The following is a 25,802-nucleotide window of genomic DNA, read 5'->3' as shown; positions in this document are numbered from 1 at the left end:
TGTGTGCGGATGTTAACTGGGAATAATATGGGGTCTATATCAGAATCGCAAAAGCTGTCTTTCATGAATACATGTTCATCAACACATATACATCGAAGAGCGAGAACAACAAAGTACCAAAAGAGCAAAATGGAGAATTCTGAATGGATTTTCTTGGCCAGCAGGGTGATTGTGGGGATGAGGAAATGAATCCTTTTCCCCACTGTAGTGCAGTCTCGGAGCTGGTATATATAAGTAGGGGGGTGGGGGGTGCAGGGGGGGCTTTCCCCCCTGCAAAAACATTTCAAAAAGTGTTTTAGGTAAGATTTGTACAGCTAGGTTTACCTTACCTATATGGCACTGTTACTTCTGGGAACTCGTTTGGCGTTCTCAATTTCGCTTTTTTGGTACTTTGCTGTTCTTGTTCTTTGACATTTATGTGACGATGAACATGTATTCGTGAAAGACAGCTTTCGTGATTATAATATGGACCCATAATATGATATGATATGCAGTTGCCAACAGCTAAGGGCATGGTGGATGACACAAACAAGCATAGACTACTCTTTTTTTGGGAAAGAGAGCAAAGGTGAGTTTCTGTTATGGCACATGCAAGGGTACCCTCTTCTTTTTGGGGGGACAAAGCTGAGTCACTGTTATGGCAAAAACAAGCACAGAGTGTTCCTTTGGGGTAAGCAAAGGGTGAGTTACTGACATGTCACAAACAAGGATATGTTGCTCTTGTTTCTGTCCTTGTTTTGCATCCTGCCTGTTGTTTGATCTTGTAAAGTCAGAAACTGCAATGTGTCTCATTACTTTCAAACTTTTCTCTTTAATGATTTTCCATTACAAATGTATGTTGCTAAACTGAGAGCATGCAGTGATCATCAGTACTTTGGAAAGGTATGACTGTGAATCCTTTATGCATGAGGCCTACTACTTGCTAATGGGCACATACATGGAAAATAAGTCTCTGCTGTCGCATGCTAAGGTAATTTCTGTACAAATCTCCCACTTCTGACTTGCTTACTGTACCAAGTGATGAAATACAAGGACACACCATGATATTATTTAACAATACATTCCAGGTTCATGACTTGCATTTTAAATGATGCAATTGTCACAGTGTTAGCTCAGGGCTGACTCTGTCTGATGTAAGCAGTACATATGTGAGTAGGGAGAATATTCTAGGCCCCTTGGTAGTGAGCGAATGTGCTAAGCATTGTCTCTTAGACAATGCAAGGGCATAATGAGCACGCCTAAGTCTGCCTACACCCACAGCAGCTGGTGGTGCCCAGTCTGACATAAATGCAAACAGTGGCAACAAATAAGAACATGAAATGAAAAACATTAAGGAAAGGGAAAAGGAACTGCCATGCTATCATAAAATCCTACGACTGGAATATCATGGTGTGGCCTGTGATGTGCACCATATGTTTGGACTTGAAAATCCTGTAAGACACACGTTAGAAATGAATTATACACATTGCATAATCCTCAAAAGAGCATCCATTATAATGTTGTGACATTTTGATGCTATCAACTGTGGAACTTTCCAAGGCCAATATAAGTTAAATGTACAATGACCAGTTAAACACCACAAATGCAGCTTTACTAAGCAGTAAGTTAGCTATGCACTCTGAGCATCAGATAGAATGCCTTTGCCTCACTGCATCCAAAACATGGAAAACAGGGATATGGCACAGTCATTACCACTTGCACAGAGTGCTGTGTGGTGGTCATTACAGAGAGAAGTTACAAAGTAATGATACACATTGCAGTTTCTGACTTCACAACCTTTACAACAGCATTTACCAGAAAGTTGTGACATGTGGATGCTATCAACTATCTAAATTTCCAAAGGGCAATATAAGTCACAGGTACCATGAAGATTTCGACAAAACCAGTGCAGATATAGTAAGCAGTAAGTTAGCTATGCATTCTGGGCATTAGACACAGATTTTGCATCCATGAATCAGAAAGGTAGAACACAGGGATATGGCTCAGTTATCATCACTTGCACAGGGTGTTGTGTGTGTGTGTGTGTGTGTGTGTGGGGGGGCAGGATGCCTAGACTGAAATAACAAGTTGGTGAGTGTTTGTGAGTACAAAGGAGAAGAAGGTAGGCATTTGGACCAAATAATGGGCAGTGAAACAAAGTGTTGTGTCTGCAGGGGTCCTCCAGGTAAAATTGGTGTGTGAACGTGTGTATGAACATAGTCAAGCTTGAGGCTAGCTCTAAGTCATGGTGTGCTGGACAGGTATGAGCCATGCATGGTAGAGGTGGCAGTTCATTGTTGTCATCCTTGACCATGAAAACTGGCTCTGCCAGGAGTTGCACTGGCATGTTGATGTTCAGAAACACACTCAGATGAAGTGCTGCTAATTGAATTTGACTGCTGTCTGTCAGATGAGCTCCTTTCACAGGAACACCCAGGACCATGACACCACGGTCTGCCATGTCTGGGTGTGGACAGCACACTCACTGACAGAGCAGTGGAAATATTGCCACTATGGAAGTGTGATTGGGCATGGCCATGTTGGCTATAAGCAAATGTTGTGGCTGACCTACGCCCATGAGGATGACGTTCCCCTCCCAGCAGATGTTCCACAACAGATAATGCTCATCGGATGAAAGACACCCCTCAGTCCATCACAGACACCCCTTGTTCCAATGTTTCATGCATTCAATCCAGTGAATTGGCAACACAGTGCAGGCAGTCAAGCATGTCAGCCTCAGCCACATCCACAACCCTAAGCATTTGTCTGTAGCCCATATTTGTAACATGTCTGTGCATCCATAATGGCCCTAAACATATGTATAGTGCCATAGGAAGTGACACTGCACCAGGTGGAGTAGGGACAATAGGGCCCCCTTCGAGCACCCCTATCAATCCTTTTGCCTGGCACCTCACCCACACTTTGGCTACAGCCAGACTCAACAGGCATGAAGCCACAATAGTCACACTTCCCCTGATCAATGCCTTTGCCCTCCACCTGTCCAATATCTGTGGAATCAGTGGAATGGGTAGGCACAAGCCTGGCTGTGTGCAATGTAAATGCAGGGGATGGCAGTATGTCAAATTCTGTGTCAGATTCAACCTTTGCACCCCCTGACTGTGCCTCAGGTTGGTACAGGGCCCACAGTTCCACTGTCAGACTCATCTGTGATAAACAAATAAGAAATACAGGAATACATTAATACTGGCACTAGTATAATGCAATATATACTGCTAGCAAAGTAACACTTCTGCCACTATTAGAGACTGTCCAGCTATACACACAACATGTCTGAGATCAATATCACACACTACAATATTTGTTTAAATTAATCATCAGTACTGACATCAAACTAATTGGCTTACCAACTGCAGAAGGCAAGCGTTCCTGGAGGCCTGATGGTCCTGAAAGAAGTTAAAGAAATGGTAAGGGCAACAACATTGCAATCAACAGTAACACAGAGGTTAATACATTTGACCCTTTATAGCTGCAGTAAACAGTTGCTTAAACAAGAATGTGGCTAACAACTCCAAGCTAAGCTTATACTTGTAGAAATCTTCAATCCTCCACTAATTAAATAAATACATGTGACACAAATTTAACATATTCATTTAAATTTGTTAACTATTAAACAGTATTCAACTATTCAGATAGCAAGACCTACCTAGAAGCTCCTCCTGGAATGTGGTTGGTATCTCTGAAATGCTGGCTTCCACATCTAGTACATGTGGTATAGCAGTGTCCTGGAAGCTGTCCGTGTTCCTTATGTTTGCTAGGAACTGCTCACTGGGGGTCAGTGATGGTTCCTGTGGGGGGGGGGCTGCACCTGTAACCAAGAGATCATGGTCTACCGTAGCTGCTCACCTTCTTGAAGAGATGGTCATATCAGTGGACCTGTGATGCACCTATTCATAGCTTCATCCATGGCTACCCATAGATTTGAGATCTGCAACAATTTGCTGCCATATTTGCAGACAAAGGGCCATCTCTCACCTTCCTCTGCAAAGTAGGAAGAGATCATGTTGTAAACCACCAATGATAACCTGTTTTTTGGCATCTGTAAATGGTCTTTGGTGTGGATTGAGGTGTCTCCCTACCATTATTGTAGGTGTTCTAAATGAAAACAGATGAATAATACACATAAGTATCACATAACTACAAAATAAGTGTTTACAGATGCAGCATAAATGGTAGCCAGTCACTATTGCCCACTGGAGAAACATTAAACAGTCTGCAGATGTACTATACTAACAAGGCAGGATGCAAAATAAGGAGAGTAAGAAGAGCAACATACCATTGTTAGTGCAATAAGAGTAACTCATGTTAGCCCACCACCCAAGCAAAACAGGCAAATGACCCTTTTCGCTAACAACACATCTTTGAAATGTTAACAGTGTTGTCAAAGGACCTGTCCCTGAAACATCTGTACAAATTTCTCACACAGCAGTCCTTTCCATATATTTACATGTATTGCCAATCATGTGTACCTCTGAAATGGCTTGACAAACGTGGCTATGTCATCAGTACACTTCTAAGTAATGTATACAGATAACATTGTGGAAGCATGTGCTTCACATTATTGTTAAATGCATTTCAGCATATGCAGTATGTAGGTGACAAAATGGAAACATACCTACTGAAATACAGTACTCCTCTGTACATATATCCTGTAGTAAAAGCTTGCAATCACTGTTCTAAACATCCAAAACTCTCCTCAACATCAGTTTTCCTATCTACAGTGTGACCTTTTTATATGGTGTAGATTAATACTTGATTCAGCTGAGGGTGATTACTGACTGGGAGGAGGTATTCACAACAGAACTGCAGGCTGCCTTACTTCCACTTGATGGGTCAGCTTAGATCTAGAAAGTGAAGAAAAAACAGAAAATACTTCTCAACTGTAAAAAACTCAAAAATACTACGACTACAAAAAAGAAACTGGAAACAAATAACCAACATTCTTTTAATTCAAGCAGCCAATAACAATATTAGGATAAGTGCTTTTGTTCACATTAATACATGAACTTCATCATTTAGAAGTGTTGCTGGAGAGCCCACAGGCCTTTCTCATCAACATAACACAGATTCTACAAAACATGCCATAGTGTTTGTGGATACATTAAAAACCACATTGCTGTGACCTGTGTGGTATAGGATGATGTTATGCCTGCCTTGTCTCCAGCCCACTGTCTGACCATGCCCTGGTGGGATTACTGCATATCCATATCTAACCTACAGTTGATGACATCAGCAGAGTCTGTTGAGGCCAGACTAAGATTCCCACACGCTGGTGTAAAACTCTGTGTATAATGTCAATCAACAGCTAACACACACACACACACACACACACACACACACACACACACACACACACACACACACACACACACACACACACACACACACACACACTTGACTGCAGTGATAATAAAACCCCTACCTATGTACACAGACTACAGATCACAGTACTTAATGCAAGCACCACAGCACAAGTCTGGCTTTTATAGGATTGCAGATGAACTTATAGTAAATGACATCAGCAGGCCATGTGGGAGACAAGAGTTTGGGATGCCTATATGAAAGGGATGTGTAGGCATGAGCAACTATCAACAAACTGGCAATCCATGCCATTGGAGATATAACTGTAGGATACCACATCTACTTTGCTGACTAGAGATATACATGCACACAGCTGATTGCAGTGAGAATAAAACCATTACCTATCTAACTATACAGGCTACAGTACTTAACACAAGTGCCATGGCACAAGTCTGGCATTTATAGGAATGTAGGTGAACTTAGAGTAGATGACATCAGCAGACTATGTGGGTGACAAGAGATTGAGAGCCTGTATGAAAGGGATGTGTAGGCATGAGAAACTATCAACAAACTTTCCATCTATGCCATTGGAGATGTAACTGTAGGATACCACATCTACTCTGCTGACTAGAAACACACACACACACACACACACACACACACACACACACACACACACACACACACACACACACACACACACACACAATTGACTGCAGTGAGAATAGAACCCCTACCTATTTAAGTACAGAGATGACAGAACACAGTACTTAATGCAAGTGCTACAGCACAAGTCTGAATTATATAGGAGTGCAGATGAACATATAGCAGATGACATCAGCAGGCCATGTGGAAGACAAGAGGTTGGGAGGCCTGTATGAAAGGGATGTGTAGGCATCAGCAACTATCAAAAAACTGGCCATCCATGCCATTGGAGATGCAACTGTAGGATACTACATCTACTTTTCTGATGAGAGACACACGCATCCAGTTGACTCCAGTGAGATTAGAACCCCTACATATCCAGGTGCACAGGCTACAGAACACAGTACTTAATGGAAGTACCATGGCACAAGTCTGACTTTAAGCGCCATGCAGGTGAACTTATAGTAGATGATAATAAAGCACGAAGACCAGCTCACAGGAACAGACTACACTTTAATATGAACACTTTCGAGCGTAAAACCATCTGACTTCTTCAGATTAACTGAACATAAAACATCACTTCCTTTTATACAAAAAACATCACTTCCTTTTATACAAAAATCATCATTTCCTTTTATACAAAATCAGTCACATAATCCCTGAATAATGCATTTCTTAAAAAGCTTTACATTCAATTGAAATAAAATACAATCCACTACAACACCACAGTATCTTCTTCAGTACAATCAGGAATGTTTGTGCAACACAGAATAAATAAAATAAATAAAGTGCAGTATCATGTTAACATGGTACAATTTGTGCCCCTGCCATCTGCCTAGCACTTCCACCATGTAGTAAACATCACTTACCTTTCTTACTACCTTGTAGGGTCCCTCCCAAGCTGCCTGCAACTTGTTGTGTCTGACAGGAATGAGAACCATCACCTGCCGCCCTACAGCATACTCTCTAGCTCAAGCATTCCTGTCATACCACACCTTTTTCTGTTGTTGGGCTTCTGCCAGGTTCTCCTGGGCCAGGCCCATGAGTTCCCTGAGCTTTGTTCTGAGATTCAGGACATATGCCACAACAGACACCTTGTGAGACTCACACTCACCTTCTCACTCATCTCTAATTAAATCTAGAGGTCCCCTCACCCTATTCCCATACAGCAATGCAAAGGGTGAAAAATCTGTGGATTCCTGGGGAACCTCTCTGTAAGCAAATAACAGATGGGAAAATATTTGTCCCACTCCCTCTTAAACTGATCTGCAAATGCCCATAGCAAGGACATGATTGTAGAGTTTAACCTCTCAACAAGACCATTAGTCTGGGGGTGGTAGGGGTGGTCTTCATGTGTTTCACACCACTGGACTTCCACAGACAAGCCAGCAGGTCTGACATAAAATTGGCACCTCTGTCTGACACTATTTCCTTTGAGAAACCTACCCTGCTGAAAATCTCTAGCAAAGCATTTGCCACCTTCTCGGCCTCAATGGAGGACAAAGCCACTGCCTCATGGTATCGTGTAGCATAATCTACAATTACTAGGATATACTTTTCCCTGCAGAACTTGGGGTACTCAGAGGACCCACAATATCCATAGATACCCTCTGAAATGGCTCCTCAATCACAGGCAAAGGCATCAAAGGAGCTTTCACATTGTCTCCTGCCTTGCCTATCTTTTGGCACTGCTCACAGGTCCTGCAGTACCTTGTTACATCTCTGGAAATTCCAGGCCAATAGAAGTTTTGCATAATATGCCTCTTTGTGTGTTTTATGCCCATATGACCTGCAAAGGGAATATCATGGGCTATGGCTAGAAGTGCCAGACATTAAGCTCTAGGCACTGCCAACTGCTGTACTCTCTCACCTTCTAGCCCTCCCTCAGGGGTCCACTCTCTGTACAGTAACCCTTTGTTCCAGTATACAGATTCCCCCTTCCCTTGAGAATCAGGTGCCTCCCTAACTACCTGCCTCAGGCCTTGCAATGTAGGGTCTGAGAGCTAAGCCTGTCTCAAGTCTCTCCTTGCAACCCTTCCCAGCTCCCCTTCCACAGGAAGTCTGGCATCCTCTGACAGTGGTGCCTCACTGTCAGCCTGGGTACTACTACTCACCTCTACCTTTGCCTAAGGGAAGATCAGTACCCACAAGCAGCTGTGGCTCACATTCAGTCTCACTGCTGCAGCGTAGCTCACTCCCTGAAGTAACCACCTCAGCAGTCCTGGCTGCAAGTATGTAATCTGTCTGGGTCTCCCCCAGGCTACCAGACCCACATGCTTATCTCCTAGATTTACTGCATGTAACTGCATAAGTACATAGTACTGCCTCATCCAAATCCTTCCCTCTCAGGACATCTGCAGGATGGTAGATCCATAGCCCTGTTGTCTCAAGACAACCCACTATTGGCATTTTGTCTTTCCCACTTACTGGCTCCCTCACCATTGGTTCTCCACCTTGCCTCCGTGGACATCTGTATGCCACATGGCCCCACTGGTTGCATTCAAAACATTTAACCCTAGCTCCTGGACATGTACCTGGACTAGTGGTTTCCCCTGCTACTGGTGGATTCTGTTTGGGCAGTCTGTGCTGCCCACCATGGGTTCCTTTAGACCCATGAGCAGTACTGGGGTTACTTTTCCTGTCAGGGCTGCCCTGCTTGCTAGGTATAAGTCTCCTTTCTTCCCCAACTCCTCTGAAGTAGCAGTAGTAGTGCCTCTTTGGGAAACCTACCCTGCTGAAAATCTCTAGCAAAGTATTTGCCACCTTCTCGGCTTCAAAGGAGGACAAAGTCACTGCCTCAGGGTATCATGTATCATAATCTACAATCACTAGGATATACTTTTTCCCTGTGGGACTTGGGGTACTCAGAGGACCCACAATATCCATAGATGCCCTCTGAAATGGCTCTTCAATCACAGGCAAAGGCATCAAAGGAGCTCTCACCTTGTCTCCTGCCTTGCCTAGCTTTTGGCACTGCTCACAGACCCTGCAGTACCCTGTTACATCTCTGGAAATTCCAGGCCAATAGAGGTTTTGCATAATATGCCTCTTTGCACGTTTTATGCCCATACAACCTGCAAAGGGAATATCATGGGCTATGGCTAGAAGTGCCAGACGGTAAGCTCTAGGCACTTCCAACTGCTGTACTCTCTCACCTTCTAGCCCTCCCTCAGGGGTCCACTCTCTGTACAGTAACCCTTTGTTCCAGTATACAGATTCCCCCTTCCCTTGAGAATCAGGTGCCACACTAGCTACCTGCCTCAGGCCTTGCAATGTAGGGTCTGAGAGATGAGCCTGTCTCAAGTCTCTCCTTTTAACCCTTCCCAGCTCCCCTTCCACAGGAAGTCTGGCATCCTCTGACAGCGGTACCTCACTGTCAGCCTGGGTACTACTACTCACCTCTACCTTTGCAGTTACCCTGTCCAAGGGAACATCAGTACCCACAAGCAGCTGTGGCTCACATTCAGTCTAACTGCTACAGTGTAGCTCACTCCCTGAAGTAACCATCTCAGCAGTCCTGGCTGCAAGTATGTAGTCTGTCTGGGTCTCCCCCAGGCAACCAGACCCACATGCTTGTCTCCTAGCCTCACTGCATGTAACTGCATAAGTACATAGTACTGCCTCATCCAAATCCTTCCCTCTCAGGACATCTGCAGGATGGTAGTTCCATACCCCTGTTGTCTCAAGACCACCCACTACTGGCATTTTGTCTTTCACACTTACTGGCTCCCTCACCTTTGGTTCCTCATCTTGCCTCCATGGGCATCTGTATGCCACATGGCCCCACTGGTTGCATTCAAAACATTTAACCCTAGCTCCTGGACATGTACCTGGACTAGTGGCTTCCCCTGCTACTGGTGGATATCTGTTGGGGCAGTCTGTGCTGCCCACCATGGGTCCTTTAGACCCATGAGCAGTACTGCGGGTCCTTTTCCTGTCAGGGCTGCCCTGCTTGCTAGGTATAAGTCTCCCTTTTTCCCCAACTCCTCTGAAGTAGCACACTGTCTATCATCTAACCAGATCCTCATGTCCTCAGGCAAAGTGCTAAGGTCTTGTTCCCTTACCAAAAAGTCTGCCAGCCCTTCAAAAGTGGTGACCTGACATTCACTCACCCAGCTATGAAAATAAGTGCTCAGTTCAGCAACATATTCACATACATTTTCATCTGCCTTGCGTCTATGCTAACAAACATTTTCCTATACATTTCAGGTGTTAGCTTAAAACATTCAAACAGGTGTCTTTTTACAGCAGTATAATTAAATCAGTCAGTATCATGCATTTTTGCTAAAGAAGTTACAGCTTTACCATGGAATAAGGGGGTCAGGAACCGTACCCAGAGCCCTTGGTCAACTTCTGTTTACATTCCTGCTCAAAAATATGAATGAAGCTATCAAAATTATTCCCCTCTTTAAACTGTGTAAGAAATGTACTGACCTTTTGTACTTCTGGGGTCCGTTTACTCCCTTCCCCATTACCTCCATGACTCTGGTGAAGAGTCAGCATTTCCCTCTTATGCCTCCTCTGCCCTTCATTTCCTCAGCTTGTAGACTCCTCATTTCCTTGGCTGCTTTTAGTTCCATATGCCTGGCCCCCAACTCAAGGCTCTTTAGCTCCAGCTGGATTTTTAAGTCTACTGCAGAAAGGTTAAACTCTCCATTCTCTGAGGATATTGTATCTCCACTGTCAGTCTGATTGTCCTCCAGGCTGCTGTTTTATGATGCAGCTGTAACCAAGGCTGCAATCAGGTCTGCGTTAGTCAGGTTTCCATGCACCAGTCCCCTAGTTTGGCACATCTCCGCCAGCCGGCTCCTTATCAGCTTTCCATACTCTTCCGCTGACATGCTGCCTGCTCACCCTGACTAACACTAAGCTAACAAAAGAAATAAAACAATTGTGATCTGAACTCTGAGTATACACTGCGTGGCTCTTTTAGAGTACAAAACACTTTCAGAGATCACTGTACATAAGCTACAGGAATTCACTCTACCCACACCACTACAAGCCAATTATTATGTGAAGTAGATCCCACCACAATTGTGTGGGATGAAAAGCGCTTCATTCAATAAACTCTCTTTGTTATTCCTCTTCAGATCTGAAGAAGTCCCACAGTTGTGTGGGATGAAAATCACTTCATTCAATCAACTCTCTTTGTTATTCTACACGACAGTGACCTATTGCTACGCGTGTGGTGGTTTTGGACTTAGCCTTCAGATTTTTGTTGCGTTCTTCCAAGTTTGGCTTTGTGCTTCATTGAACTTTGTGGCATATCTACTTTCATTTTACAAGCTTATTTATTTTCAGCCCAGCACATACACACTGTGTTCAGTGGTTGAGGTAACTTTTAAACTAATTAAATGTATTATTAGTGAGTTTTAGCTCCTTGAGTTTAAGTAAAATTATGGAATTTGAAACTGAACCAAATGCTTTTGATAGGTTTAAAACAGAGATACAATAATTTTTGCTTTGCTTTTGTCTTTAATGGTGTTAGACTGAGGGTTTCATACATGTTATTTCTGTGCTTTGGCTTGGCTTAAAACCATGCTGTATTATGGCAAATAACTTGTGCATTGTTATTTAATTGGCCAAATGTAGGTCAATTTTTCAGCATTTTGGATGGACGAGACAAAATGACTATGGGTCTATAGTTTATTACTTTAAGAGATTTGCTACCTTTATGTAAGGGAATAGTATAGGATTGTTCCTAGAATTTTAGGATTATAGTTTGTTGAGTAGAACAATGTATAAGCATAGATACAGGATAAGCAATAGGTCCTGCAGCTATTATTAATATATTGCATTGGCAGGTCAGCTATAAGCGAGGTGGGTTTATGTTTGTGAAAAAACATTTCTTATAGCAGTAAATGATAAGATAGTAGTGGTACTGTCCATATTAGTTACAGGCATGTTGAATTTGATCGGTTTATTGAGGAAGTTATATCATTTCTGTAGCAAGAATTAACTTTGCATGGTATATTGAGTCTGTTTCACAGGTAAAAGTGCAGAGTTCTGATTTTTAACCAATTTGTATATAATTCCATTGGTTAGTGATCAGAGCTGTTTTGGAGTTTTACTGTGGTTTTCCGATAGAGCAGTATAGTCAGTTTGCTTAGTCTTTAGCATGGTATTATTGGTTTGCTTTCATAGGGACCAACATTTTTCTAGAGTTTTTGTTGTGCCACTTTTTCAATGCTTTATCACTACTTTATATAAACTTTTTTATTTATGATTTAAGTCACAAATCAGATTTTAATTTGATTATTTTTCCTATGTTGACATGTCAAGGAGTTTAATGTATAAATCGTGAGAAAGATTTTGTTGAAGAGATTTACTGTGTCATCCTGAAGACAGTTACCAGGATTCAATAAATTCTGTGTAGGTTTTGCACAAAGCCTACATCCAGTGTTACTGTGGATGCGATGTTGCTTATCACGCAGCATCACTCCATGCATATTAATGAGGCATGGCACATGTAAGCAAGGTTTTGTGGCTCATGCTGGCCATGAAACCTCTTATGTGAATGCAGATAGTATTTCTGTGTATGGTTGCTGCCCTGTCATGTACCTCATTTTGGGTCTTAAACAGTTCATATTGCATGACATTCCACATTACCTTCAGATGTTAGTAAGCCATGTATGTTTTCCACATATCGCCCATTTGTTCCACATTATGAGGGCTACTGCTCCTCTTTTTGTTGATAGGAGGTTGAGAGATATAATACAGATGACAGCATGGCATTTGATTTTCCCTTTCTTTAATTTTCTTAATTTAATTTTTTTGTCATTGTTTGCCCAATGTCCCTCATAATGCAAACACTAGAAGTGGGGAATACATATACATGTTTGCAAGATGATAAGCATCACACAATATGATATAAAGTGCAATTGGTGGTAAAACCTCATTCTACATTGGGCTTGATCTCTGATAGTCATGTATGGTGTTTCTGGTGAGTGAGCACACTTCCAGATGCAGAGGTGGGTTGTGTAGGAGTCCACCGTCTTTGCTGGACTCCTAGTCCAGCATCAGGGACTATTCAGGCTCAGAATACAAATCTGAAGCATGGAATAGTGTTCCCAGGGCTTTGACCAGTACTACAGATATCCCCTGTACTGGTGAACAATGTTGACACCACTTCGACAACCTCAGGAGGAGGAAGAGGGATACCCTTGATCATTGGATTGGGACACCCACAGATGTGCAAGTGTCAATTACTGTGACCACATGAAAGAGTTACAAGCTGAATAAAGCTAAGATTGGTATTCATAATGGTATTCTGAAGCATGTGGTATATATGCATCAGAACAGTAATGTTACTGTAGCATTAAAAGCTGAAGACAGCTTATTTGGTATTTAATAAAGTTGTATCAAATTGAGTATGCCTATCACAACTGTAAATGAAAGTAAGAATGCATTAGCCGGTAGCACAAAGCAACAGTCTCAAATAGCAGTGAGCATGCATCTCTCAACTGTAAGAGGAGGGACAAAATAACAATACAGTAATAGAGAGTAGTCCAAGGCTGTGGGCTCAAAAACCACAATTCACAAATATATGATCATATATGCAGAATATTAGATAAATTTGAACTGTCACCTGAAGAGAAGACATATTTGCAAAATGGAGAGATATGTATAGGATGATTTTTTTTTGTGGGACAGGTATCCATTGGAGAGGAATGTTGGGAATCAGGTAGGTTGGGAAGGTCAGGAAGCAATTGCAGACAGACAGGACATATATGACAAGGCACAGGGATGGTGAAGGACACAGGATGTGGGTGAACACCATGGTTGGGTTGAGGATGGAGACATTCTGAACCCATGAATGTCAAGCTGGATGACAATGAGAATTGAGTCATCACCCATGGGACTGTCATCACTGTTACCTTACTGCATCGATGGCTGCAGTGTCTGACAACTGCATTTCCTTCTTGTGTTTTTAAGTACAATGATGGAGAGCAGTGTCTCCATATGGTGTAGGCATGCACCAACAGGGTGGCACACAATCCTATGCACCAACCCTGGCAGGTCATCGCAGGTGATAAAATCACCACATCTACCACTGCTCCCAGAGGGAACCACTGGCCTATCCTGTGGGGAAGAACTATCTGGGGGGCCAGAGGTGCAGGGGCAGGAAGGGGGGGTGCTTCCAGATTGCATCTCAGTTGTGTTGGTCCTTGGTGCTGTAGCTGGTGGAGTGGAGGCAGGAGGATAATGTAGGGAAGGCTTACTCCTTTGTGCTGTGGGGGAAAAAAGAGCAGATAAGGGTCGGGGTGAGTGAAAAGAAAAGGGAGAACATCCACATCTTTATATGTGACATACAATACATTGATACAATTATTTGACTCTATTCTTTTACCTTTACTTTTAAGACTACCAACTCCTAACAAATAACTTTTTACTTTTAAGACTAGCCAGCTCATAACAGATGTACACCATACTATAGATTGCAGCAATCAATCCTTGATGTGTGCATATATTGCACATATGTGAGTTCCAGTTATACAGATTACAGTTTACAGCAGGCTATTTGTGCCACTGATATAGAGGTTCGAATGTACCCTACAATATTGATGACAAATTAACAGATGTGTATAGCTGGGAAGTGGGGTATATGAACCCACAACCTCTGACTACTGTCTAATACTGTACTGTTGGATTGCCATACAGACTAATTCATGCATAATTGCTGCTACAGTTGAGATATGCATGCACACTTTGATACAACTGCAGAAGATCCCTCCCCCAAAATATCATAAAATTTGAATGCTACAGTAACAGTACTGTTCTGCTGCATACATACCGCATACTTCTCTCATCCATGCCAATCTAGTGGTATGGGTTCACACATTCAGTTCTCATTCTGTGACAGCTGTGGAAAAAAACAAAACAGAATGGCACTAAATATACAAAACCAACTGATATAGACAACATCCTGACAGATAGGTTCAGTGCTAACTTAACCCCCCTCTCACCCCCTAAAGGGCCCATCTCTATACAGTAAGAATGAAAAGTTCCTGTAATCACGGCTGCACAGGTAAAAAACACACTCTTCAAAGCCAAGAACACAGCATCCATGGGACCTGACAACATCCCAGGCTGCATTCTACATGAACTGCCGAATCAACTGGCACCCCACCTAAACACCATGTTCAATCATAGCCTCACCTCAGGCTTTGTTCCCAATGAATGGTGCAGAGCGATGGTTATTTCCCTCCACAAAGGGGAGCCACCACGGACCCCAGGAACTACCACCCCATTAGCCTAATGAGCCTGGTCTGCAAGCCATGGAATGTATCATCATGGATTTTATAAACAAAGACATTGGTAATCTCCAAACTCTGGACCCCACCTAGTTCGGATTTGTAAAAGGCAGATCATGTCTCCTAAACCTGATAGACTTCTTTGAAGCAGTCACCAAAGACATAGACGAGGGTAAGGTGGTTCACACAGCCTATCTAGATCTCACCATGGCTTTTGACACCATCCCCCACTCTGGAATTATAGATAAACTCACTAAACTAGGTACAAATCCCTATGTCAGAAGATGGGTTGCCAACTGGCTCACTGACAGAACCCATACTGTGAAAGCAGCAGACTCCAAATCTGACTTCAGACCAGTGACAAGTGGAGTACCACGGGGTTCAGTCCTGGGTCCTCTCCTGTTTGGTATCTACTTTTCTGAAGTACAGGCTAATACAGAAGGTTTTTGGCTAATGAAGTTTGCAGATGACTGCAAACTAGGAGCCGTAATTGAAACTCCTAATGATGTGGACATCCTACAAAAGGGCCTCACAGAGACAGATGCCTGGTGTCAAAGCCATGGCCTCAAGCTTTATGCCAAAAAGTGCATTGTCACCCCTTTGGTAAAATCTCTGTACCCATGAGCTACCACATAGGCGGTAGTCTACTTAACACTGAAAGTGTGATAAGAGACCTTGGGACACAGGTAGACAGTAGTCTCTCCTTTTGATAATCACATCACTCCAGTAGTCAGGAAATCCCTCTACATGGCACACCTGATAGCAAAAGGTTTCTCATCCAGGAAAAAAGTGGTCATTGTTCCTCTCTACTCATCACTCATTATACCCATTATAGAGTACAACGCCCCTTTTCATATGTACCTCACAAGACATCTACAACAACTGGAAAGGCTGCAGAAATACCTCACCAAGAGGATAATCAGCCTCAAACAGATGTCCTATGCAGACCATCTAAAAAAACTCCAGCTTTACTCCATCACATATCGCCTACTCAGAGGCAATCTCTACCTAACATACAAATCTATGTCAAACCCGGAGCTGTTGGACATGCTCCACTTAAAGAAATCCCAATCCCTCCAAGCTACACGCTCTAGGGACCTAAACCTTGTCACCACAATAAACAGAACATGTTGGAGGGATAGATTCTTGTCCCAGAGACTTCCCACACTCTGGAACAAACTACCTATCTATATCAAACAAAGCTCCTCATTAGCACTCTTCTAGAAAAATCTTGATGATTGGATGGGAAATAGGAAATTCACTCCGGGGATCACCTCTATGGCTCTGCTCGACAGGGGCACAGGAAAATAATTTTCTTGGGTGGCGAAAGCCAGGGTACCTTTTTGGCTAGGCTTATATAGGCCCTAGGGTCAATAACCTAGTACCTACCTACGAATCTATGAACCTATGAATAGAATGCCATTATGAATACCAATTCTGACTATATTCAGCTTTTAACTTTTGCAAGTAGTCTCTGTAATTTATACTTATACATCTGTGGGGTGCCCCCAGTCATGCATTCCTTGATCCAATGTTCAGGGGTATCCCTATTCCTCCTCCAGAGGTTTCTGTTGTGATGTCTACTTTGCTCAGCAGTGCAGGGGATACTGGTATTACTAGTTAAAGCCCAGGAAAGACTATTCCATGACTCTGACTTGTAATCTGAGTCACAATAGTCCCTCTGTAATAGCTTGGGCCAATGTTCATTCATTAGGAGTCCAACAAGCATTTTGGACTCCTGGACCCATCTTTGATCACAGAATCTCAGTCACTGTCCACAAACCCCTGCCATGCCTACCACAGAGCAAGACAAGTGTAGAATAATATTTTTCCTGTAATTGCAGGTATCAAGCTTACTGGGAGTGCACACTTTTTTGTTTTGCAACATTTGAAACTGTTGTGTATTGCTTAGCATCACACAAACAGAGCGCTCAAGGGTGCGCACTGCCGGCTAATGTGTTTAGTATTAACTGAATGCATCCAGTTTCTATTTGTGGCTGTCTGTGTCCTGTCTGTTACTGGGTGGTCCTTTCATCCAGTTTGTGCACTGCCACACTTTCCATAAATCAGATGAGCACAGCCAAACCCATTTGTGCTAAGTGGCGCATCATGCAAACACTGGCCCAATAAATAAATAAATAAATAAATAAATAAATAAATAAATAAATAACTACTTGAAATGAGGAAAATCAGTCTTGGACATACACAGTAGTTAATGTTAGTACACATGAGATATGTCTACATAGGTCTGGATTTTAACTCTCACTCCAATGCACCTTCAGAAAACAGGATGGATGCCTCATCCCTCTTTGCCATACAAACTGCTTTGCAGCAAAGAACTGAAGTCATTCCTCACACAACCTAATGCAACTGAAGGTACACTGATATCAAGGCATAAACTTTTATTTCTACATTTATTATATTTAGTATATTTTTATGTAATGCACTTAGTGAGCACACAACCTGTTATGATTATTGCTTGCACATATGCAGCCTTGTCTTACCTTTCTGTGTTTCTTGCTCATTCATCAGTCATCTGACCAGTACTCAGAACCAGTTAGTGCATAAGCCAGTCTATATCATTGACCTTAAAATGTGTGCGGATGTTAACTGGGAATAATATGGGGTCTCTATCAGAATTGCAAAAGCTGTCTATCACGAATACATGTTCATCGACACATATACATCGAAGAAGAAGAACAACAAAGTACCAAAAGAGCAAAATGGAGAATGCTGAATGGATTTTCTTGGCCAGCAGGGTGATTGTGGGGATGAGGAAATTAATCCTTTTCCCCACTGTAGTGCGGTCTTGGAGTTGGTATATATATAAGTAGGGGAGTTGGGGGTGCAAGCCCCCCTGCAAAAACGTTTCAAAAAGTGTTTTAGGTAAGGTTTGTAGAGTTAGGTTTACCTTACCTGTATGGCACTGTTACTTCCGGGAATGCATTTGGCATTCTTAATTTCGCTTTTTTGATATTTTGCTGTTCTTGTTCTTCAACGTTTATGTCCAACAGGTTTTTATGCTCAGATTTTTTTTGTATATTATCAAAGGCTTCTCCCCTACTTTTTTAAGATTTTCTTCATCACTACTAAAAATTATCCAGTTGTTCATAACTACCTCTCTAATGCTTTCAAAACAGTGGTAATATGATAAAATCATGGCATTAGTAAAGGGTTTAACCACATTCCCAATGTTTTCACTTATCACTGCTGTTTTTCTCATTTCCACAAGTGCTGCACTCAATAGGGGATAGAAATGCCTGTTTTGTCTCTTTATCATGAAAGAAATGCATTATTCAGGGATCATGTGACTGATTTTGCATAAACAGAAGTGATGTTTTTTGTATAAAAGGAAGTGATGTTTTATGTTCAGTTAATCTGTAGAAGTCAGATGGTTTTATGCTGATGAAAGCGCTCATATTAAAGTGCAGTCTGTTTCTGTGAGCTGGTCTTCATGCTTTATTATTTTTTATAAGTTTCATTCATGTTTTGTGCTTTTATAGTAGATGATGTCAACAGGCCATGTGGAAGACAAGAGGTTGAGAGGACTGCATGAAATGGATGTGTAGGTTTGTGCAAGTATCAAAATACTGGTCATTCACGCTCTTGGAGAAGTAACTGTAGGATACCATATCTACTCTGCTGACTAGACACACACACACACACACACACACACACACACACACACACACACACACACACACACACACACACACACACACACACACACACACACATGCACACACACACATACACACACTCACAGTCAACTGCAGTAAGAGCTGAAACTCTACCTAAGTATACAGACTACAGAACACAGTACTTAATGCAAGTGCCACAACACAAGTCTGATTTATACAAGAGTGCAGGTGCACTTATAGTAGATGACATCGGCAAGCGACATGGTGCACAACAGCTTGGGAGCACTGCCTAGGCACATAGCATCATGGCATTATATGATGCTAGTAGCCTAATAGCAGTTATAGGGCTAGGCTGTTTAGAAGACTAGCTGTGTAGCAACAAAAGTATCCTTAATGAGCATAGCTGGATGTTTGAGTTTAGCAGAGCAAGGTTGTAAGCACCACCAACTGGCTCTGTCCACAATGGAGCATACAATATTATATATTACACTTTGTAGTGTGGTTGATATATGTGTGGAAAAAGTACTGAGACCCCGGGGTTGTACTGCTTGGTAGTGTGTGTGTGTGTGTGTGTGTGTGTGTGTGTGTGTGTGTGTGTGTGTGTGTGTGTGTGTGTGTGTGTGAGTGTGCGTGTGTGTGTGTGTGGGGGGGGCAACACATGAATGTCATCATCATCATCTTCTTTCAGCTGTTCCCGTTAGGGATCACCACAGCAGATCACCTGTTTCCATTTCTTCCTGTCCTCTGCATCTTGCTCTGTCACACCAACCACCTGCATGTCCTCTCTCACCACATCCATAAACCTTATCTTAGGCCTTCCTCTTTTTCTGTTACCTGGTAGCTTCATCCTTAGCATCTTTTTCCCAATAAACTCAGCAGCCCTCCTGAGCACATGTCCAAACCAATGTAATCGTGCCTCTCTGGCTTTGTCTCCAAACCTTCCAACCTGGGCTGACCCTCTAATATACTTATTCTTAATCCTGTCCACCCTCATCACACCCAGTGCAAATCTTAACATCTTTAATTCTGCCACATCCAGCTCAAACTCCTGCCTTTTTGTCAATGCCACTGTCTCCAACCCATATAACATAGCTGGTCTCACTCCCCTCTTGTAGACCTTCCCTTTCACTCTTACAGGTACTCGTCTGTAACAAATCACTCCTGACACTCTTCTCCACCCACTCCATCCTGCCTGTACTCTCTTCTTCACCTCTCTTCCCCACTCACAGTTACTCTGGCCTATTGACCCCAAGTAGTTAAACTCATCCACCTTCGCCACTTCTACTCCTTGCATCCTCACCATTCCTCTATCCTCCCTCTCATTCACACATATATATTCTGTCTTACTCCTGCTGACCTTTATTCCTCTTTTCTCTAGAGCATATCTCCATGAATGTATTGTACATATATGATGTATAGCTAGATCAGGCCCTTGGTTTGTAATGTTTACAAATGTAGTTTGATATCAGACAAAGGAAATGGAAAATAAAAAACAATAATGAATCATGATATATACAGTTCCATAGAACTGTGAGCAGCTGGTTTGCGCGATGGTGAACAAAGTGTACATGCATGAGAGGTACATCTGTTTGTTCATAGTTAAGCTGAGTGCAAACGTGGGCTGTATTGCAAATGTCTGATAGTTCCATCTGTACTCCAGGCCTGGATTTTGGAATACCCAAGAGCATTAATTCAATATATACAGTTTATATTTGTGGCTGTCTGCTTCCTAGGTGGTCTGGTTTGTCCTGTTTCTACAATGTGGCACCACGCAAATCAAATGAGTATAGCCAATCCTGTAATGTCTTTGTTGTCGGGTAAAAGTAAAAGGAATATGGAATTGAAAAAAAGGAGAAATACATGAAATAAGGAAAACCAATGTATGACATTACACAGTGGAACATGATAGTACACATGAGATATTTCTACATAGCACAAGATTTGAACTCTCCCATCAATGCAACTTCAGAAAACAGGATGGATGCCTTATTCCTCTTTGCCACAGAAACATCTTTGCATCAAAGAACTGAAGTCATTCTTCACACAACCAACTGCATCAGAATATACACTGATATCAAACCATTAGCTGTGATTTGTACATTTAATTCTCTTTATTATATTTGAATGTAGTGCACTTAATGATCACACAACCTGTTATGATTATGCTTGCAGATATGTATATATATATATATATATATATATATATATATATATATATATATATATATATATATATATATATATATATATATACAGCTCTGTCTTATATGTCTGTTTCTTGGTACTTCATCAGTTATGTGACCAGTAGTGTGAGACATGCAGTGTGTAAGTCATTCCATATCATTGGCCTTAAAATGTGTAAGGATGGGTCTACTTTTCTTGATCAAAATTTCAAAATCTCGAACAAGAAAAGCAGAAACCCACTTAAGTGAAAGTGAACTACATCGCAAGTGCACTTTTGCAAAAGCTGATTCAGCAAATAAAAAAAACCCCAAAACAAATAACCTTAAACACTATTTTGCAGGGGCAAACCCCCCTGCACTCCCATGCAGGGGGCTGTGCCTTCCACACCCCTCTACTTAAATACACTAACTCTGAGATCACACTACAGTGGGGAAAAGGATATATTTCCTTATCCCCACTGTAATGTGCTTCGCTGAATCGGCTTTTGCAAAAGTACACTTTAGATGTAGTGCACATTTGCTTAAGTGGGTTTCTACTTTTCTTGTTCAAGATTTTGAAATTTCGATCAAGAAAAGTAGACCCATGAGGATACTAACTTGGAGTTATATGATATGCAGTTCAAGCAACTGAAGGCCAGGTTGAATGGCATAAACAGGCATATACTGTTCTTTTTGGTGGAAGCATAGCTAACTTACTGTTATGGCACGAACAAGGGTGCACTGATCTTTTGGGGGAAACAAAGCTCAATTACCATTATATCACAAACAAGTATAGGCTGTTCTTTTGTGGGGAAGCAAATGTGTTATTGCTATGGTGAAAACAAGGATATGATGCTCTTGTTACTGTTCTTATTCTGCATCCTGCCTATTGTTTGATCTTGGGAAGGGTTGTGAAGTCAGAAACTGCAATATGTATCATTACTTTCTAACTTCTCTCTTTAATGATTTACCTGTACAAAGGTATGGTGCTAAACTGAGACCATGCAGTGATCATAAGTATTCTCGAGAGGTATGTATGTGTGTGTGTGTGTGTGTGTGTGTGTGTGTGTGTGTGTGTGTGTGTGTGTGTGTGTGTGTGTGTGTGTGTGTGTGATTCTTTGATGCCTGAGGACTACAACTTACTACTAGACACCTATAAGTCAAATAAGTCTCTGCTGTCACATGTTAAAGTACTTTTTGTAAAAATCCACCACTAATTACTTACTTGATTACTGTACCAAGTTATGAAATACAAGGATATGCCATAATATTATTCAAGAATGCTGTCTAGGTTCAGGACTTACCTTGCAAATACAACAATTGACACACTTTTAGTTCAGGGCTGACTCTGCCTGATGCAAGCAGTACACTGCCAATACATAGGGAGGTAAAGGTTGTGTGAGTTTCCTGGCATCAGTTTTACTATATTTATGTGAGCAGGAGAAAGGTATTAGACACCTAGGTGGTCAGTGAACATGCTATACCTTGTCTCTTAGACAAAGCAAGGGCATACTGAGCATGTGTATGTCTGGCTCCAGGCACAGCAGCTGGTGGTTCCCCCTCCAAGTCCTCCTCTGACTGTGGCTGCAGTGACCTAGGCATTGGTGGAGGGATGTGTGTCCCTCCCCTTTGCTGATCCTGCTGCAGCTGTTTCTTCAGCATTAGATTGTGTAGCATAGCACATACTGTGTAGACTTGTGTACATGTGCATGGATTATACTGGAGGGCTCCACCATATGTATCTAGGCTCTGGAACCGTGACTTCAGCAGCCCAAACACATGTTCTATGATGTTTCCAGTTTGAGCATGTGCCTCATTATTGCATTCTTCTGTGCTTGTGTGTGTGCACTTCTGATGGGTGTCATCAGCCATGGTTCGAGTGCATAGCCAGCATCCCCCAGTAAATGACATTGTGGGATGTTCCCCCCTAGCAAACATCTGGTTCAGCTGTGATGTGCGCCATATACAGGAGTCATGATAACTGCTAGGGTTGCCAGCGCACACATTCAAGATAATTCCCTGGCCATTACACAAGACTCGGCAGTTGATGGAGTGTTATCCCTTGCTGTTAATGAAGATTATACCCTGCTCACCAGGTGGTGCCTTTTTTTGTACATGAGTGCAATCTATGACACTTAGTATTTTAAGGTAGTGCGCTACATGGTCATACTATCACATATTGCTGGCCCTCTCCTTAGAACTATGGGGAAAATATATGTGCTCACTGACATGTATGAGCATAGTATCCAGGAACTGGTGGGGGATCCTGGATGCTGATAACTGTGACACATCTATTATGTCCCCAGTTGGTCTTTGGAAAGTCCCAGTAGCTAATATTTTAAGGGATACATATACCTTAGTTTCCACTGGGATAGGTTCCCCTGGGTTTGCTCTGGCTCTGAGTTGAGGGCAGCAGAGCTCACAGAATTCTTGTAATATGTTCCTGTCTACCCTGTAGCACTCTAAAATTTCAAGATCATGTAGTATCTGATAAGTTACCCTGGGCCTGAGCACTCTTCTCCTTCTTAACCTAGGCCTATTGTCACCAGTACCAGCAGCATTGAGTTCAGCCTCCTGTGCATACTTATGGAGCAAAGCTTTAGCAGTCCCTAGCATTGTGCCCAGTTAACATTTCCTTGTCTCTACTCCAATGGTATTGAAGTATTCCAGGAGAAACAAAATGGAGGCTACATGGATGCTTTATAGCTTGTTGAATAGCTCCACCATGTTGGCTTGGTTCATTAAAATGCAATTCCCCTGCTTATGCTGTCATTAGCATCTATTAAACACACATGCTACTTGCTCATTATGTGCCCCTCCATGCAGCAAAGTCCTAAATCAAAATAAAAAATAAAAAATGTAAAATTAAATCAAAATCAAAATAAGGTAAGTACAGACAAAATTAGTATTACTTTCCTTCGTTGATGTGATATTGTGCAAACATGGGAGCACAATAAGTGAAGGAAAGGCTGTACCCTGTACAAGAACCCAGGACCCTCTATATGCTAGCCTTACACATACACTTGCTGCCACAGGAATAGCTCCATGACATGCGGAGTGAAACCTACCATTCATTCCTCAGTTTGCTGTGATTGCGCTAAGCACTGCATCATACAAACAATAACGAAAATAAAAATAAAAATACTTAAAACAGACAGAGATGGCACATTTTAACATAAAATTCAAAGGATGAAACATAAATTGTGCATTGTGCATGCTTACATGCACTTTCACCCTTCACAAACCTACATGTACACCTCTGTAAGTGTAATCTGACACCCCACAGATGTCATAATTTACTGTTGACATCCACTGAAAACATACACTGTGGAAGTGCCTACATAGAGTGAACATCCCCACATGGTTACTATTTTTTGCAATTCAGCAATTCTCATGAGTTTTGACCTCATTTGCATCCTCACTGTGCTGACAGCCATGAATTTGCACGTTTGATAACCATGTAGGCAGAGAAGCTGATGGGGAACCCAATGTAAACACGAGGGAGGGTATTAGTTTGCTATACATCTGCACAGAGGAATACAGTTTAAGATAAAATTTGACTGCATTCCATCAGCTAAATACTACATATGCTTACATGAAAGTATGAATAGCCTGTTTCAGGGGTTTACACTTTTAGCTTACTTAAGAGTATATTCTTAATTTTGGGGTGGGGGAGCGAAGCTACATTTATGTCATGACACTTAAAAGGATTGTTGCTAAAGTTACTCTACTTTTATAGCACAGCTGTTACATATTAGGACCAGTTCTGTACAGATCTATGACCTTTTACCTACTCTTGTTTCTGCATAGACGCCTTTCCATGGCTGTATTTGGAAAGTTTTCGTATACGTGGGCAGCACAACCACAAAGTCTACACGGTTGGTTTACAACTTGTTGAATCGCTTCACAGTGTTTCAATTTAGCTATTTATGCTGTAATTAGCATTCGTATCTGCGGTGGTGGTGCTGCGGTAGCATTGTCGCCTCACAGTAAGACACTGTCCGGTTCGATTCTCAGCTAGAGCGTCTTTTGCGTGGAGACATGCATGAATGGGCGTACCTTTGTTGAAGGTTGTGCATCAGGGCTGGTAACTCTGCACGTAAAAATCAACTACCAATCATTAGCGGACAGGAGTTCCGCTGTGCAACCCCTAACCGGGAAAAGTCAAAAGACGCAACAACAACAATGCTGTAATTAGCATTCCATGGAAGTTACAGTGTTTGTGGGTGATTGTGCGCCTTTACACGGAGCTTACTGAATGCAAAAATATTCACAGCCATGTGCGCTTCATGTTGCAATGGGCACATGATGAAAAATGACCATGTAGGTTTTATTGAATCCCTCCTGAATGTTTTAATTGTTCCTACATTCTATGCCTAAGGATAGACAGAAAGCTTTCTTTACTGACTTTGCTAGTATTTTTGAATATTTTATAATGGATGTTTCTATGAATTTTCTTATGTTTACAAATGGCACAGTTTGGGTTGCAATAACTAATGGTGTTGTCACAATTCCTACATGGATAGTTTTGTTGGGGTCTGTTGTTAATATTCAGTTGAAGCTGCTTTCTTTTCCAGTAACTTATCTGTATGTATGGATGTATGTATAAACTGTGTAGACTAACAGAGGGAAGAATAATTTTATGAGTACACAAAATAGCACAACATGCAAAAGGAATAAAAAGAACCACAAAAAGCACAGATCCAAATGCTTTAATAAATCCTTAGTGCCTTGGCCCGTAAGCCTTCCAAGAGTAAAAAACATACACTCACCAGCAGCCTTAAATACAATAAATGCATTAA

Source organism: Protopterus annectens, chromosome 2.part1 (genome assembly GCF_019279795.1).
Source record: "Protopterus annectens isolate FY-2018-M chromosome 2.part1, PAN1.0, whole genome shotgun sequence".
NCBI lineage: Eukaryota > Metazoa > Chordata > Ceratodontiformes > Protopteridae > Protopterus > Protopterus annectens.
Note: the sequence above shows the minus strand (reverse complement) of the source record.